This window comes from Caretta caretta, chromosome 4, assembly GCF_965140235.1.
Source record: "Caretta caretta isolate rCarCar2 chromosome 4, rCarCar1.hap1, whole genome shotgun sequence".
Lineage (NCBI taxonomy): Eukaryota > Metazoa > Chordata > Testudines > Cheloniidae > Caretta > Caretta caretta.
The window spans coordinates 86934298-86951846 of NC_134209.1; the positions used below are offsets into that span (position 1 = coordinate 86934298).

General features: G+C 40.7%; 1 long non-coding RNA gene across 1 annotated transcript; it reads right to left on the reverse strand.

The window, feature by feature from the left end:
* Positions 1-255: 255 nt before the first annotated feature.
* LOC125635908 (uncharacterized) lies at positions 256-4562 on the reverse strand. Its single transcript, XR_007356416.2, has 3 exons — positions 4491-4562; positions 1800-2023; positions 256-851 (listed from the first exon to the last, which is right to left on the reverse strand). It is a non-coding gene; the product is annotated as an uncharacterized LOC125635908 (long non-coding RNA).
* Positions 4563-17549: the final 12987 nt, after the last annotated feature.

The window sequence follows — 17549 nt, forward strand, 5'->3', positions numbered from 1 at the left end:
CACCAGGGCGGTTAGCAGAGCACAGGAGGGTGCGCTGCGCATCAGAGAAGCTTTGAAAACCAGTTTCATGACTGGCCAGGCTATGGTGTGAAAGTTCTGTTGTTTCTTGATGAAAACCATCCCTTTGGTTCACTCTACTTCCCTGTAAGCCTACTGCCCTACCCTCCGCCCTTTGATCACTGCTTGCAGAGGCAATAAAGTCATTGTTGTTTCAAATTCATGCATTCTTTATTAATTCATTACACAAATGGGGGGAGAACTGCCAAGGTAGCCCGTGAGGGGTGTGGGAGGAGGGAAGCACCTGGAGGGTGGGGTAGGGAAGGACAAGGCCAAACTGCACTCTAAAACTTATTGAACACCAGCTTTCTGTTGCTTGGACAGTCCTCTGGGGTGGAGTGGTTGGGTGCCCGAAGGCCTGCCCTCACTGCGTTCTTGGGTGTCTGGGTGAGGAGGCTATGGAACCTGGGGAGGAGGGTGGTTGTTACACAGGGGCTTCAGCTGTGGTCTGTGCTCCTGCTGCCTTTCCTGCAGCACCACCATATGCCAGAGCATATCACTTTGATCATCCAATAGCCTCAGCATTGCATCCTGCCTCCTCTCATCACGCTGGCGCCACCTCTCCTCTCACTCATCCCTCCTGGCCTGTTGCTCATCCCTCCTGTCCTCGCATTCATTTTGTGCTTTCCTGGACTCTGACATTGTCTCCCTTCATGCATTGTGCTGGGCTCTTTCAGCATGGGTGGACTGCATGAGTTCAGAGAACGTTTAATCGCAAGTGCATTTTTTTTGGCTTCTAATCTTTGATAGCCTCTGGGATGGAGATGATACGTGGAGCGATGAAACATGTGCAGCTGTGGGAGGGAAAAAAAGGAGATTAGTCATTAAAAAGAGACATTTTAGAGAACAATGAGTAGACTCTTTCACAGTGAACCAAGCTGTTAACATTACATAGCACGTGTGCTTTCTTTACAAGGTCGCATTTTGCCTCATATATTGAGGGCCTGCCGGTATGGTGTGAGAGATCACATACACAGGGCTGGCAGGCAACAGAATTTGGCTTACAGGCAGACATAGTAAGCCACAGTCTTTTGGCTTCTTTAACCTTCCTAGCATGTGGGAATGGTTTCAAACAGCAGCGTCCTCATTTCACATACCAAGCACCCGTTGGGTTGGCCCTTTAAAATGGGTTTGCCATTTAAAAGGAGGGGCTGCAGTTTTCAGGTTAAAGTGCAGCACAAACCCAACTAACGACCCCCACAACCCCCCTCAATTCTCTGGGATGATTGCTTCACCCCTCCTCCCACCGTGTGGCTAACAGCAGGGATGATTTCTGTTCAGCCACAGGCAAACAGCCCAGCAAGAATGGCTACCTCTGAATGTCTCCTTAATAAAATTCCCCTATTTCAACCAGGTGACCATGAATGATATCACTCTCCTGAGGATAACACAGAGAGATAAAAAATGCATGTTGCCTGAAAGCCAGCAAACACCAGGACCATATGCTGCCATGCATTGTAATGCAATGATTCCAGATTACGTGCTGCCATGGTAAAGTGTCCTACCATGGAGGACGGAATAAGGCTGCCCTCCCCAGAAACCTTTTGCAAAGGCTTTGGGAGTACATCCAGGAGAGCTTCATTGAGATGTCCCTGGAGGATTTCCGCTCCATCCCCATACACATTAACAGACTTTTCCAGTAGCTGTACTGGCCAAAAATGCACCCCAAGTCTTTAGAGCAAATTAATCATTAAACACGCTTGCTTTTAAACGGTGTATTATATTTACAAATGTACACTCACCAGAGGTCCATTCTCCACCTTCTAGATCTGCGAGCCTTCCTTCAGTGGGTTGGGAGGGTACTAGATCCAGGGTGAAAAACAGTTCCTGGCTGTTGGGGAATCTCCGCTTGCTTGCTGTGCTTCAACCTCCTCCTCCTCCTCATCTTCCTCGTCCCCAAAGTCCGCATCCCTGTTGCGTGAGAGTCCATTGACGGAGTCCACGCACAGGGCTGGGGTAGTTGCCCCTAGAATGGCATGTTTCAGAGTAACAGCCGTGTTAGTCTGTATTCACAAAAAGAAAAGGAGTACTTGTGGCACCTTAGAGACTAACCAATTTATTTGAGCATAAGCTTTCATGAGCTACAGACAGTTTCCACAGTATGCATCCGATGAAGTGAGCTGTAGCTCACGAAAGCTTATGCTCAAATAAATTGGTTAGTCGCTAAGGTGCCACAAGTACTCCTTTTCTTTTTTCTAGAATGGCATGCAGCTCATCAGAGAAGTGGCATGTTCTGACCCGGAGTGTCTGTTTGCCTCTCTGGTTCTATGGTAGGCTTGCCTGAGCTCCTTAAATTTCATGCGGCACTGCTGCGGGTCCCTGTTATAGCCTCTGTCTTTCATGCCCTTGGAGATTTTTTTCAAATATTTTGGCATTTCGTCTTTTGGAACGTAGTTCTGATAGCATGGATCCCTCTCCCCATACAGCGATCAGAGCCAGTACCTCCCATTCGGTCCATGCTGGAGCTCTTTTGCGATTCTGGGACTACATAATCACCTGTGCTGATGAGCTCTGCATGGTCACCTGTGCTGATCAGCTCGCCATGCTGGCCAAACAGGAAATGAAATTCAAAAGTTTGCGGGGTTTTCCTGTCTACCTGGCCAGTGCATCTGAGTTGAGAGTCCTGTCCAGAGCGGTCACAATGGAGCACTCTGGGATAGCTCCCGGAGGCCAATACTGTCAAATTGCGTCCACATGACCCCAAATTGGACCCAGCAAGGTCAATTTCAGCGCTAATCCACTCGTCGGGGAGAAGTACAGAAACCAGTTTTAAGAGCCCTTAAAGTCAGAAAAAATGGCTTTGTAGTATGGACGGGTGAAGGGCTAAACGGATCTAACACTGCTAAATCCGACCTAAACTCGTAGTGTAGACCAGGGCTCATTGTGATCTTCAGATGATATAGCAGGTTGAAAAGACAATGTCTCTTGGCCTGTCCTGTACTCACTGTTTGCTGCACCAGTTTAGTTTTTTCTTTTATTTCACATTGCCATCTTTAAATTCAGCATTTACTTTGTTCTTGTCATTCTCAGTGACTCATCTGCAATGAAACTGGTGCCACAATCAAGTCAATTTAAATCTTTTAAATTATTTCTGTCACAGAGTTTGGCAGGTGAGCGGGATCACTGATGCATCTACTCACTACATGGACATCTAGTGAAACTTGCCTCCCTATTGGATATCTTTTTAAAGAGCTTTCAGAAATGTATTTTTGTACCTCTCGCTGTATGAATCCCTCCTTACCTAGCAGTCTTTACTTAAAGCCAGAGAATAAAATTAAGAAATTAAACTACCCCCAGGCGTCACAGAAGATTACAATTGTATAGTCAGTTAACATGTTTTAACCTATTTGTTTGTTTGTTTATTTTTCTTGCCAAGTTTTTCCCCAAGCCACAGATGCCATTTCCTATTCAGCTGCTGCTCAGTTTCTTACAGACACCCTGTAGATCATATGGACAACGTTCCAACCCAAACTGGATTATTTGAGAAAAAAATAACTTCTGAAAATCTGTTAGTATTTCCCTTGCATTCTTCCCTTTTTTTTTCAGTCTCTTGTAAACTCTTTGTACCTACAGTCCAACTCTCGAACACAGGCTAATGAAAACATTTGTTTTATTTTGATCTTCAAGCTTTGTTAGTCGTGATCACAAGACCTTATGACATTTTAAAAAAACTTAGATAAACACTCAGAGTCTGGCACAGCTATTATTATCTCTATCATTCAAGAATGAGATCATTGCAGTGTTTTTAATGCAGATATCTAATTTCAATAACCTTTACTTCTTTTAAATTAGTTGAATGCTATCATTTTAAAGTTCTTTGTAAACTAAAATCTCCAAGTTTTCCCGCTTTCAGTGTACAGAATTTAGAATCAATAGTGTACTGTGACACAGCCTGAAGACAATTGATTGGCATATTTTAAAACTCTTGCTTTTTTCAATGCAAATAAATAATTTGGTGTTGGTAAAAACCAAGCAATTGAAAAGGCCATTGACTGAAGTCTTCAATTCATCTTTGGATCCTGTTGCAGACTGGACTTGTACTCAATGCTCTATCAATAAACCTTAAGTCCACAGAAATAGGTCACTCTTTAATGTGATTAGACATCTAATTCTTTATGATTTTGTTTATTTTACAGAGCTAACGCAAGTGGGGAAAAGACCACCAGCAGTGCAGAACTAGGCAAACATGTAACGGTTTTATGATGGTCATTCACAAGAAACTGAACCCACTGTAGAACACCTGGCCCCATCCCTCTGAATGCTGGAAGAGGTACTGATGGTAGATGGAGGTTTGTGATGGTAGTTCACAAGAAACTGAAACCATTCAACTTCCCCATCCCTTTATTTTTCTCAGCATTATTATAAGTATTCTCATTACTAACCTAAGTCATATCCTTACACTGTTTAAATAAAAACATAAGCATATTTCTTACCTTATAAAATATTATGTCTAAGTTTCCCTTGCATGATTCTAAGCTTGTCCACTTTTGTTGTTCTGTGGAAACCTTAGAGGTTGTCTGAAAAAAGAAAGTTGCAATATTGTGGGGTTCTGAGCAATTTGAAGATTTCTTTTCCCTTCTTTTTCTTGACTTTCCAAGAACTAGTAAAATATAATTGGATGTTCTCTTTGATAAAGCATAACATAATCAAGATGTTGTCTACAATTAGAAAAAATGATCAAATATGACCTAATTCCATAAAATTATTTAACCCCATTTAAAACATTTTTGAATTTTTTAAAGTCTGTTAAAACAACTGACCTGTTATTTGTGAAACTGATACTTTACTTAAGCACATCATGTCGCGTCTGTTGCTTGTGTTCCTCATTTGATTTTAAGTATAATACTTTAATGTATATACTTCATATTTCTGTGATATATGTGTCAGAAAAAGACAAATAAATCCTTGTAGACAATTTCAGCTTTCTGGTCACTGATCTATCATGTACAATCCCTGGCTATCAAATGCTTCCTTTTGTTCTCTTTCTGGCAGGCTTTTGTAAAATTGGAGAGTTCCTATTCTCATCTACTCATTTCTTTAGTGTCATAACAATCCCATTTTATATTGAAAATTGGTCTTCTCTGAGGCTTAAATATTGTTTTATACTCTTTATGGTTCCTATATTCCAAATGAAAACTAAGATTTATGATGCCCTAGAGGGATCACTTGGTTTCAGTCCTTCCAAGAGCAATGTTACATTTAAAGACAGTGGTGGTATCCCTGCAGAGTATCAAGAATTTATTATGAAATATAAACTGCACAAGGAAAGAGAGATAACAGTGAACATGGGTGAGGAACTGACACGGTGTATTTATTTCTTGTTTTAATGTGGTCATGAATATTTACTGCATTTTTGAAAAATTCAATTTGTTGGTGTAAGACTGTGTTCAACGGTTGAGCTACTTTAGGCAAAGACTAACTCTCCCATTCATGCCAAAGCACTTGTGGTATATCACTGAACAGAAAGTTGTTAAACATCCTCCAGAGTGCTCATATGCTGCCTTGTAAAAGAAAGATTTGTCTTTTTATTTTTAAAACTATAAAGCCTTAATAAATTCCACTTTAAAAATACTGTACAATTTTAGCACTATTGTAAACAAAAGCAACTAAGACTCTGAATATTTTCCTTGGGCTGATACTGTGCAATTTATCCTTCACCATTAATGACAGCTGCTCACAAAGCATTCTTTGGTTTACATTGGAAACCTCTGATAGAACTGTCTGCTCTGGTATCCAGATCTATGTAGCTGGAATTTTGTCTCATTGTTTGAGGCTCAAATCTGGGCTTTCTGCACTGCAGCTGATGGGAGTCAACAGGTGCACAAATGAAAAACGTCAACATAGCAATTAGGCAAGATCAAGTTATCAAGAGCAGTTGAAAAATAACATGTTAAACTTTAGTGAACAAGACTGTTAGGCATCCATACAATGGCAATACAGTGAAGAACTGGACACCACAGCACAGCATTTTGGAAAGATTCAGTATGTCATGATTCTGGCACAGCTCCCTGGCAGCTGATGAATGCTGGGAAACATAGTCCAAAAAAACACCTGACTCACAAGAAAGGGCCAATCTCTTTCACTTGTAATGCTGAGAGATAAACAGGTATATAACTAGGAAGATAACTTTCACCAGATTAATAAATGTAATTTTAATAGTAGAGGAATAGCTCATGAAGAATTTGGAATTGAGGTGCTATCTGCTGATGGCCAATATTACACTTGATAAAAAATGCATAGCTGAAAAGCTCTCTTCAAAATAATACTGTTAATTTCCTGTGTTCCCTTTGCCAGCTACAAAGTGGTGGACTGACTCTAATTTGGCGCTGTCTGGTTTTTAAAACTCCCTTAATGGTGCTAGCCCTGGTTTTTCTAAATTGCTGTATTTGAAGCTCAAACCAAGGGATATCTGCACTGACACACCATCCGCACTTTCCGGAACCCCACCACTACATCCTAAGTCATCAGACAATTTCATTGTCATTGTGGCGAGCCCTTGGATGTACACATCACCTCCCTGCTCACTACTGCTGAAGGGTTAATATATATATTTGGCAGGAATTTGCTACACCACAGAGATATGCATAAGGATTAACTGAGGTTAAATGGTGACTTTGATGTAACAAAGCATGAATAACACAATCTGACATAACATGTCTAAACGTTACTGGTCTGTTTCAGGTTTTTAATTTTTCTACCCTGAATTGTGGCTTCTCTGTAGAATTGTAACATAACATTAACTATTAGCAAGAAATTATTTGGGGTACTAGACTTCTGCAGGTAATTTGGAATAAAATGATATATCTGACAATTCTCTCAGTCATTATGATATGGAGATAAAATTATAATGATGAATTAGGACCTGATTCTGGAATTGTTGCCATATTCAGCAGACTCTTGGGTCTGCATGGAGCCTCACTGAAGTCAGAGGACCTCTCGGTTGGTGGACTTCACTGGGGCTTTGTGTGGAGGCAGTGGCCACTTTGTGCTATGTGAATTGTAGGATCGGGGCCTGGTGAAGTAGGGAATTCTAGGCAAATGGTTAATCATACTACAGGATCTTGTTCTTCTCTAAAGAGAATAACACTTTTTTTTTTTCTGAATGGGGCTCTTCTGATGGTGACTTTGGAAATGCTTACCATAAATTGTGTGGTTCCACTGCTTTTAGTTAGAGTTTAAAAGTGCCTTAGATGAAAAATTCACATAAAGTCTTTAGTGAAACAATGCCAAGCTAACAGAAAAATATCTTTATGAGGTCCATTACTGTAAAGGACTTGGAACAGTTTATTTCTACCATGCTGCCAAGGTCTATCATATTTCACTCCTTGGGCTCACATTGACTTTCACAGCAAACTTTCATAGAGTCCTATTTTCTGTTACTATAAAAATCTAAACAATTATTCTCATTGTGTCAGCAGGAGTTCTGAGCCTAGAGAGCCTGCAGGGGCAGACCCAGTGTTAGAATTTGTACAGCTATTTGTTTAATATTAGACAACATGCAATACCTCAAAGGCTGGGATTGTCCTTTTCCCTCACCACCAGATTAGTCACACAGAGGGGTCCCTGGACTTGATATGGTGGGGTGGCCAGCCAACTTTACTGCACTGTTCTCCCTGCGTATTTTATGGTCTGTAGCATCCAAGTGCCTACCCACTTGGGGATTATGTGGGGGGTGAGGAGGGGGCGGGGGTGTGGATCATGCACATTGTCCTCCCTCCAAGCCCTGCAGGAAATCCAGCAACAATAGAATGTATCCCAAGGTTCTGTGTGGCCTGTTCCACCGTCTGGAACCTCCTTTCATGTGAATTCTGAGGACGGGTACTTGCAGATCCTAATATGCATCTCCATTAGAGTTGTGCTGTCAAATAGCTGAAGGGCACAGGATCTACAGAGCTGATTAGGACAGAAGCACCAACTATAGGGACAAAACCTTTTGCTTATTTAGTAGGGATAAGAGGATAATAGAATGGGTTTGAAATAACTCTAAGCAGAGAAACTCATGGAGCTTTCTCTCAACTGGACCTCTGTATCATGCTTTTTCCCCCCAAAGGAGGAATTAAACTACCCCCCATTTCATATATGCCATATCACTGTATTCTTAGTGCCAGGGCCTGATTCTCCATTGCCCTCTACCTTTATACTCATTTGAACCAGTGCAAAATGAATGTAAATGGGGTGGAAAATGCTAACATTCTTAACTGTCATTGTTTCACACCCACTTGGTGCTGGTGTAAGGGCTACACAACACAGAATCAGGCTCCGAATCTTTTGTATGTGTATGTTACTGCCATTAAAAAAATAATTTGAAGTGTAAATAATGGCAACAGTACTGTACAATGAGAAGTGCGGTTCCACAAGGGAAGGACTGAGAAATAGGAGACTGGGAAACTCTTCACCATCAGTGCCCTGCAGCAGCACAGCGGGCTGCTCAAGAAACTACCAGGCACAAGGCCCTCTGTCACTGTGCACAGTGCATACCATCCAAAAGGCAGAGGGCAGCAGTCTACCAGGTTGCAGTCTCTCCCACTGGATGTATCAACTAGTGTCAGAGGCACACCACTGACCTACACAATAGTAGTTGACTAGGTACTAGTGAGAATCATATGGTTATATTTACTGTGTGCAAAAATTATGGCATCAACCACTAACATGTCAATTTGGAACACTGAAAGGGTCAGTTGTCTACAGGTGAAAGCAGTTGTCGGCATAATTTACTGCAAACATAAATTTAAAGGAGGAGAGAACCTCGGAATTGTTCAAAGATCCCCAAGACATCATGAGTGCACAATCATCCAGAGAAGTTATGCTAGAAAAAAAAACCATCCTGGTTAAAAGGAGATGTGAAAGTGGAGATAAAACGTCGAAAAAAATAAGTATATAAAATTAATATATAAAAAATGGGGGGGGAAATGGAAGTAAATGACAATAAATATAAGTTACACATTTAAAAACAATAAGTAACTGACTCATTTGGCTTTCCTTGTCAATGAAATATCAAATGGCTAACAGAGTTAAAGAAAATAAGAAGGCATTTTGAAACATACTAAAAACAAAACAAAAACAAACAATCAATCAAAAACCCAAAATGGGGACTAGGTCCACTGGCCATGGTGGTACTTTCTGACCTTATAGTCCATGAATCTCCAGTCCTTCCCTTCATGGGCCCTGGAGAGAATAGGAAGCTCTTTTTTGGCTCAACATGCTCATAACACTTGCAACTCTTCATTAAAACAATGAATATAATCCAATGTCTTGCTTCAGAGCTTCAGTGAATCACCTGCAAGGGTCAGGAAGGATTTTTCCCCCAATGGCCAGATGTATTTTGAGGGTTTTATTTCACTTTCCTATGAAACATTAGTGATTGGCCACAGATGGAGACAGGACATTAAATTGGGTGGTCTGGTGCTCTGAGATGGTACAGAGAATCCTCTGTCTTAGGTTCTTATAGATTCATAAAAAGAAAAGGAGTACTTGTTGCACCTTAGAGACTAACCAATTTATTTGAGCATAAGCTTTCGTGAGCTACAGCTCACTTCATCGGATGCATAAAGTGAGCTGTAGCTCATGAAAGCTTATGCTCAAATAAATTGCTTAGTCTCTAAGGTGCCACAAGTACTCCTTTTCTTTTTGCAAATACAGACTAACACGGCTGCTACTCTGAAACCTGTCATATAGATTAATAGATATTAAGGTCAGAAGGGACCATTATGATCATCTAGTCTGACATCCTGTACAACACAGGCCACGGAAACTCACCCACCCACTCCTGCAATAAAACTCTCACCTATGTCTGAGCTACTGAAGTCCTCAAATCGTGGTTTAAAGACTTCTTGACTGGTGTGTCTCACTCACATGCTCAGGGACATAATAATTGCCAGATATGGAGTCAGAAAGCAGATCTGGGGCAGGCTAGTTTAGCATAGACTTTGGTTTGTTTTTGTTTTGCCTTCCTCTGCAGCGTGGGGTGTGGATCACTTTCCAAGATCCTCTGGGCATATCACTTCTAATCAATTCCCTGCTATAGCTGCTGCCTTGGGCACTGATGGCGCCTATGTCTCCCTGTTCTATGAGACTACAGTTTAATCTTCTTGTGACTGAAATGCTTTAGCTATTGGGCTCAATTCAGCAATGATGATTCAGTAATGTGATGATCTGTTGTACACAGGAGGTCAGACTAGATGATCTAATAGTCCCTTCTGGCCTTAAACTGTGTGAAACTTTTCTTTCCTGCCTTGAGCAATCCTTAACTGAGCTGACAGGATGGCTACTGCATCTCATTACTATGAGAGTGCTACTACCACTAGAATTAGAGTGGTTTCCCCTCTGCTTCCACCCAATTACAGTTTAGACTTTCACCCCAAATCAGAATGAAATAGCCACACTATTCACTATAGTCAATACGTACCATATTATTTTCTATTTTATTTTGAATGTCTATCATATTTATATTGAATATCTTCATTTTGAATAATTTCACTATATGTTTAAATTCAGATACTATGGCGAAAAAGCCATTTGACCATTATAGGTTACTCATATAGCCATTCAAACGTTTTAGATGATGCTATCATATAAGACCTGATAGCATCATCACATGACTCAATGCTGTCTTAAAAGCAGTTACAGGAATTTTCTTTTGATGAAGAAACACAGGCTATATTTCTTTTATTTGACTAAATTGTTGCCTATTACTTGTTGTGCTCTCTTGGCAGTAATAAATTTCATCATGGTTCCTAGCTTTCAGATCAACTGTTACACTATCTAGATGTAACACTGAATCAATAATGGATGATATGTATGTCAGCTCTAATAGCAGGAATGCAGTTTTGCCTTTAGGTGTCTCATTCAATAATCATTGTAATATTTATTGAAAAAGGAGTGAAATGCTACGATTTCAATAATAAATTGGTATGAATATATGAGGACATTTTCATAAATGCACAAAATAGACCTGTGAGGAGAACAGGTACAGTTAGTTTCGTATTTGGATAAAGGTTCTTAATCTTTGAAAAATTGCCTAATTAAGATACCATATCACATATTTTGCATTCACAGCTTTCTTGAGACACTTTAATTTTTCAAATTATCATACACAACTGGAGTACAGTCTAGTGAAATATTTCATAACTATAAGTCTATGCATTTCTCTTTTCAGTAGATTTAGATTGTTCACAGTTTGCTTTAGAAAATTCGTTACTATGATAGAATTATATAAATGTTGAGCTGGAAGGAACCTTGAGAGGTCATCTAGATCAAGTATACCTAGACAATCTCTGACAGGTGTTTGTCTAACCCAGTGGTCTCCAACCTTTTAACGCACGAGATCATTTTTTGAATTTAAGGACAACCCAGGATCTACCCCACCCCTTCCCTGAGGCCCTGCCCCTTCCCCAAAGCCCCGCCCTGCTCACTCCATCCCACCTCTCTCCATCGCTCACTGTCCCCCACCCTCACTCACTTTCACCGGGCTGGGGTAGGGGGTTGGGGTTCAGGAGGGGTGCAGGCTCTGGGCTGGGGCTGAGGGGTTTGCAGTGTGGGAGGGGGCTCTGGACTGAGCCTAGGGCAGGGGTTGGGGTGCAGGAGGGGGTGGGGGTGCAAGCTCTGGGAGGGAGTTTGGGTGCAGGAGAAGGCTCCGGGCTGGGCCAGAGTGATGAGGTGCAGAAGGAGGTATGGGATGCAGGCTCTAGGAGGGGGGTCAGGGCTGGAGTTTGGGGTGCAGGAAGGGGTATGGGATGCTGGCTCCGGGAGGGGACCCAGGGCTGGGGGTTGGATGTAGGAGGGGGGATGGGGTGCTGGCTTTGGGAGGGGGCTCAGGGCTGGGGGTTGGGGCGAGGCCTCCCACCAGGCAGCACTTACCTCCAGCAGCTCTGGGTTGGTGGTGCAGCATGGCTGCCTCTAAGGAAGGCTCCCTGCCTACCCCGGCCCCACGCCGTTTCCGGAAGGGGCCAACGTATCCCTGCGGCCCCTGGTTGGGGCAAGGGGCATGTGGCTCCATGCGCTACCCCTCTCTGCGAGCACCACCCCAGCCAATGGAAGCTGCAGGGGTGTTGCCTGCATGCAGGAGCAGCACGTGGAGGGAGAATCCTCCTCCCCCACCGCCGGGGCCACACTGGCCACTTCCGGGAGTGGCGTGGGCCAGGGCAGGCAGGGAGCCTGTCTTAGCAGCAGCCACACTACACCACCAGAGATTGCAATCAACTGGGAGATCCTCTAGGATCGACCATCAATTGCGATCGACTGGTTGGTGACCATTGGTCTAACCTGTTCTTAGAAACCTCCACTGATGGGATTTCCTGGAAAGTCTGTTTCCATGCTTAATTATCTTTACAGTTAGAATTATTTTCTGAATAGCTAAACTAAATCTTTACAACAGATTTAGCCAGTTACTTCTTGTCCTACCTTCAGTGGACATAGAGAAAAATTGATCAATTTCCTCTTTATAAACAGCCCTTTACATATTTGAAGATTGTTAGCAGGTCCCTCCTGAGTCTTCTTTTCTCAAGACTAAACATGCCCAGTTTTTTCTACCTTTCCTCATAGGTCACCTTTTATCTTTTTCTTTGTTGTCCTCTGGATCTTACCAGTTTTTCCACATCTTTCCTAGAATGTGGCACCCAGATCTGGACACAAAACTCCAGCTGAGGCCCCACCAATGCCAAGTAAGGTGCATTTCATCAGGCCCTGCAGAATTATCTAACTTAGCTAATATTCTTTAACCTCTTCTTTCCCCACTTTGACATGTGTTCCTTCCTCCTTGTTGTTAACATTAACGGTGTAAAGTATCTGGCTACAATTTACCTTTTTAGTGAAGACTGAAGCCAAATAGATTTTAAACACCTCAGCCTTCTTGATGTCATCTTCTATTAGCTTTCCTTTCTGCAAAATAGAAGACTTACCCTTTCTTTTGTCTTTCCCTTGTTCCTAATGTATTTATAGACCCTCTTCTTATTTTCTTTTAAGTGCTTTGCTCGGTGTAATCCATGTTGTGCCTTAGCTTTTCTGATTTTGTCCCTACATATTTGTGGTATTCTTTTGTATTCATCCTTTGTAATCTGTCCAGGTTTACACTTTCTATGGGATTCCTTTTTGATTTTCAGGTCATTAAAGAGTTCCTAATTGAATAATATTGGCCTTTTCCTATTTTTCTTCCCCTTCCATTGGGATAGATTTGCCTTTAATATTGTCTTCTTGAGAAACTGACTGCTTTTCCGAACTTCTTTATCCCTTAGATTTTCTTCCAGTGGGAACCTAGTTACCAGTTCTGAGTTTGTTAAAGACTGCTTTTTTTAGTTCCATTGTCTTTATGCTGCTTCTCTCAGTCCCTCCTTTCTGCTACAACCAAATCTATTATTTCAGGATAACTTTCATCCAAATTGCCTTCAACCTTTAGATTCACAACCAGTTGGTCCCTGTTAATCAGAATCAAGACTAAAAATGGGTATCTTCCTGGTTACTTCTTCCAGTTTCTGAAACAAAATATTGTCCCCTACACATTCCAAGAACTTATTGGACATTTTGTGTTTTGCAATATTACTCTTCCAACAGATGTCTGTGCAGTCAAATTCCCCCATTACTAAAGTTTCCAAGTCTTTTGTTTTGGATATTTCTGTTATTTGTACCAGCAATGCCTCATCCACTTCCTCCTTGGTGGTCTATAGTAGACCATTACCATAACATCACCCGTGTTTTTCCCCTTTTTTCACTACCCAGAGAGTTTCAACTGGTCTGCCTCTCACCTCCTTCTGGACCTCAGAACAAGTGTATGCATTCTTGATGTAATACCACCTCCCTTTTGTTCCCTGCCTTTCCTTCCTAAACAAACTATACCCATCTATATATGAGAGTTTCTTAGTTATTAATTTTGAGAGTCTTTTCATAGGGAAACATAACCATTGAACCATAAACCTTGACATTATGGCCAGCATGGCAACACTAAAACCAAATATTGGTAGTGATGGAGTAAAATTAATAGTGCTTACCTGATCCTGTGCTCCATGCACACCTCATATTAACAATTAGGTAACTGGGAGGATGAGGTTTACAAGGAATGCAGGATTGTAGCTTAGATAATTTATTTGAGGAAAATAACTATTAATAACAATTATTAACAATTGAGTGTATAATATCCAACTCTTATACAGCAAATTCATCCTCAATTTAAAGTGGCCTTTTCAACTGATCCATATTATTGCACTTTCCATACCATAAATTTTGCTGTAATAGCTAAACGTCCAACCTAAGAGACTTGATCTGAGAAGGTTCTTTTGCTAGAGATTTGATACTCAAATAGGCTTCTTTTTTTCTTAATTAAGAAAAACCCACTAGATTGAAAAGAAAAGCTTTATTGCTTCAGTCGTTCTGCACTTGCTCACATTGTTAGGTGAGATCCAGATTTGGCAGCAAATTTGAAATCGGAAACTGTTTTTGTAAGCTGAATCCTTGCAGCAAGAAGTGGGTTTAGAAACTCAAGGAATGAATTGTCACAATTTCCTGCCCTTTCTTTGCTTCCAGGGGAAAATAATTGTGTTACACCCCCTGACCAAATGCAGAACTTTTCCCCAGGGCTAGCTCAGCTGCCAAGGCTGATATGTTCTCCTCTCTTTTTCTGCCTACTCCCCACAACTCTCTAAGGAGACAAATGAAAGTACCATACTCACAGTCCCTGCTGTCCCATCATACCAGAGGCCAGGTCAGAGCCTACTGAAGTCAATGGAAATTGTCCATTGACCTCAATGGACTTTGGATCAGGATACCAGCGCCTAGATACTGGGAGGCTGCAGGGACAGGGAAAAGATGTCACCACTCCTTCTGTCCCCAGTTGGGTCACAATCTGACCCTTATGAATGAAACCATGAAACTGAAACAAAGGAATTATTTTGGCTAAAGATACTTCAGAATATCCGGTGTAGTCTATAAATGAAACATTTTGTGGCTATGGAAGAATGGGAACAAATAAAAGAATCTGAGTTAGAATTCTCTTGGGAGATACTGAGAGAGATTTCTATAGCCAATATATTTCTTGGGGATATATTTCTATTTATTGTCTTTCCATTACTTTCTGAGGAGCAGTGCAGTTCACAGAAAGGAGGGATTGTTCTTGGTTGGGAGGTAAAAAATGGCCTTTGTTAGCACACTTCAACAGTAAGCAACAGTACCAGCTTTTGTCTGAAGTGAAGGTCTTGAAGCAATAATAGTTATCAAACGCTGGAATATAATATAGCAGAAAGTAAAATAGCATCTGTGATGAAAAGATGGTAGAAGAAAACTCCTATTGAGAAAGAAGCTGATTATAATATAACTCAATTTATTTAAATGTGTCTGTTTAGAAATGTCTAATTTCACTAAGCTATATTAGAAACACAACATAGGTAAGATAATATTTTTATTGGACCAACTATATTGTGACAAGCTATATTATTTTATTTGGCAAGCTATATTAGTTCATTTTAACTTTGTTTTTTAATACTAACTTTTATATGCCACATTTATGGTTAAGATTATTCAGATTATTCCTTATATAGGTCCGGAATATTAAAATATGCAATTCAGAGAGACTGCTTGTAACTCACAAATTGTCAATTGATTACTGCATTCAAAATATTACACCCTCCAAAAAAGGTGTTATAAAGGTTTTATTTTATACCACAGTCTACTGGGGTAACATGTCAGGATTTCCTTTTTTAATAAATAAGCTTCTTTCAACCATTACATTGAATGCTAAATATCTTAACTGGGCAATGCAAGCCTGGAACAAAGATACTCAAAATTGTATGAGTATTGTGTGCTTGACCATTTAAATAAAAGGGTCTTAACTCTTTGGTGTAAACTTGGGATATATGCAAATCAATCATGCCGCTTTTCTATTATGTCACACTTTCCCTCATTTCCTTACTGTTTTCAAACTTTTGCTAGAAAACAGTTAAACAATGAAAAGTAGGTTCTCCCTCTCACTTTCTCATATTTTCTAACTGTTCCCTAATGCGGGGCGGGGATGGATGGTTGAGGAGGCCAACTGTTATTTTATCTCTTTCTCTTATTTTCAAGAGTAAAGGTTTAAAAAGTGACAGACAGGGTGTTACTTTTAAAAGTGAAAGTGTTACTTTATTTATTAAAAAGAAAAGGAGGACTTGTGGCACCTTAGTCTCTAAGATGCCACAAGTCCTCTTTTTCTTTTTGCGGATACAGACGAACACGGCTGCTACTCCAAAACCTTTATTTATTAAATGTTTTGTTTTACTTTTTTCACTTTTCTAATGAGGAAAGGGGGGAAAAGGAGACGATGGGCACTTTTATCCAATCTCAAAAAATTCATACATGTCTGTCTTGCAAACAGTCTGAAAAGAATCTGGTTTTTGCAAGTCGTTTGGTTCATGATACAATGAATCAAATGGCTTGCTGGAAAATTGGATAAATTCCAGTTGAACAGCCACTATTCAAATTGATACTGACAGCTCATTCTGAAAAAAAAATGTTATTTTCAAATGATTGATATGCACTCAAAAGGGTGTGAAGAACTATAGCATTCATATTGCTCAGGAGCTGTTGACAGTTTGGCACATCTCTAATGCTGATTAGAAACAAGCCAGGGCCCTGCAGTTTGCATTCACATTAAGCTCACAGACCACATTAAATGATTTGATTCACATGAACATTCAATCTACAAAAGTGTGCCAAAATTTTCAAAACTGAATGTCTGTTTGCATTACCTCAGTACACATTGGAATGGTTCTGAACAATGAATAAACAAGACGGAAAATGTCGCAGGCATTAGGACCATTTAAGATGTAGTAGATACAGTGCTGAACTGGCTATTGCCCAACAGGGCTTAAAGAAGGCACTTAATCCTTTAATGGGGGAGACAGCTGCAGGTGAATGTTGGCAAATGCCTGCAGGCACTGCAGCGAGTAAGAAGGTTCCTGAGTCAGCAGGGGAATGACACCAGAGGGAAAAGCCAAATTCCAGGCTAGAAAGGCTATGGGGGCAGGAAGACAACTCTCAGAGAGGAGGGGCTGGACTTAAATGAAACTGGGATGAAGACTTCGTAAGATTGAATTTTCTTTTGAAAGACTCTGTATGGGACTTCCCAGAAGGGGGAATATTTTGACTATCTGGCTTGTGTGGAGAAACTGAGACAGGGTGCTGCTCCACTATGCTTGGCCAAAAGGATGTTGTAACCTTTGATTTATGTGTCTGCAATTAGTAATTTAAAAATAAGGAATAAAACCAAGCTGAATTATTTAAAGTCGGTTCCCCCAGGCAGTTACAGATTATTTAATTTAGTGGAGGACTGTGAATGACCCAATGAGTGATAACATTAAAAACTTTATTTGATATAAAATAGTTAAGCAAACAGGCATTGCAATATAACCATACACTGCATTCTAAGATGAAATGATGCATTTAGGGGTGATTAGTCCCTACACGAGGAGAATGGTTATAATCCTTTCTCTAACAATATCTTAATAGTGGATGGCCATGTCTACCTGAAATTA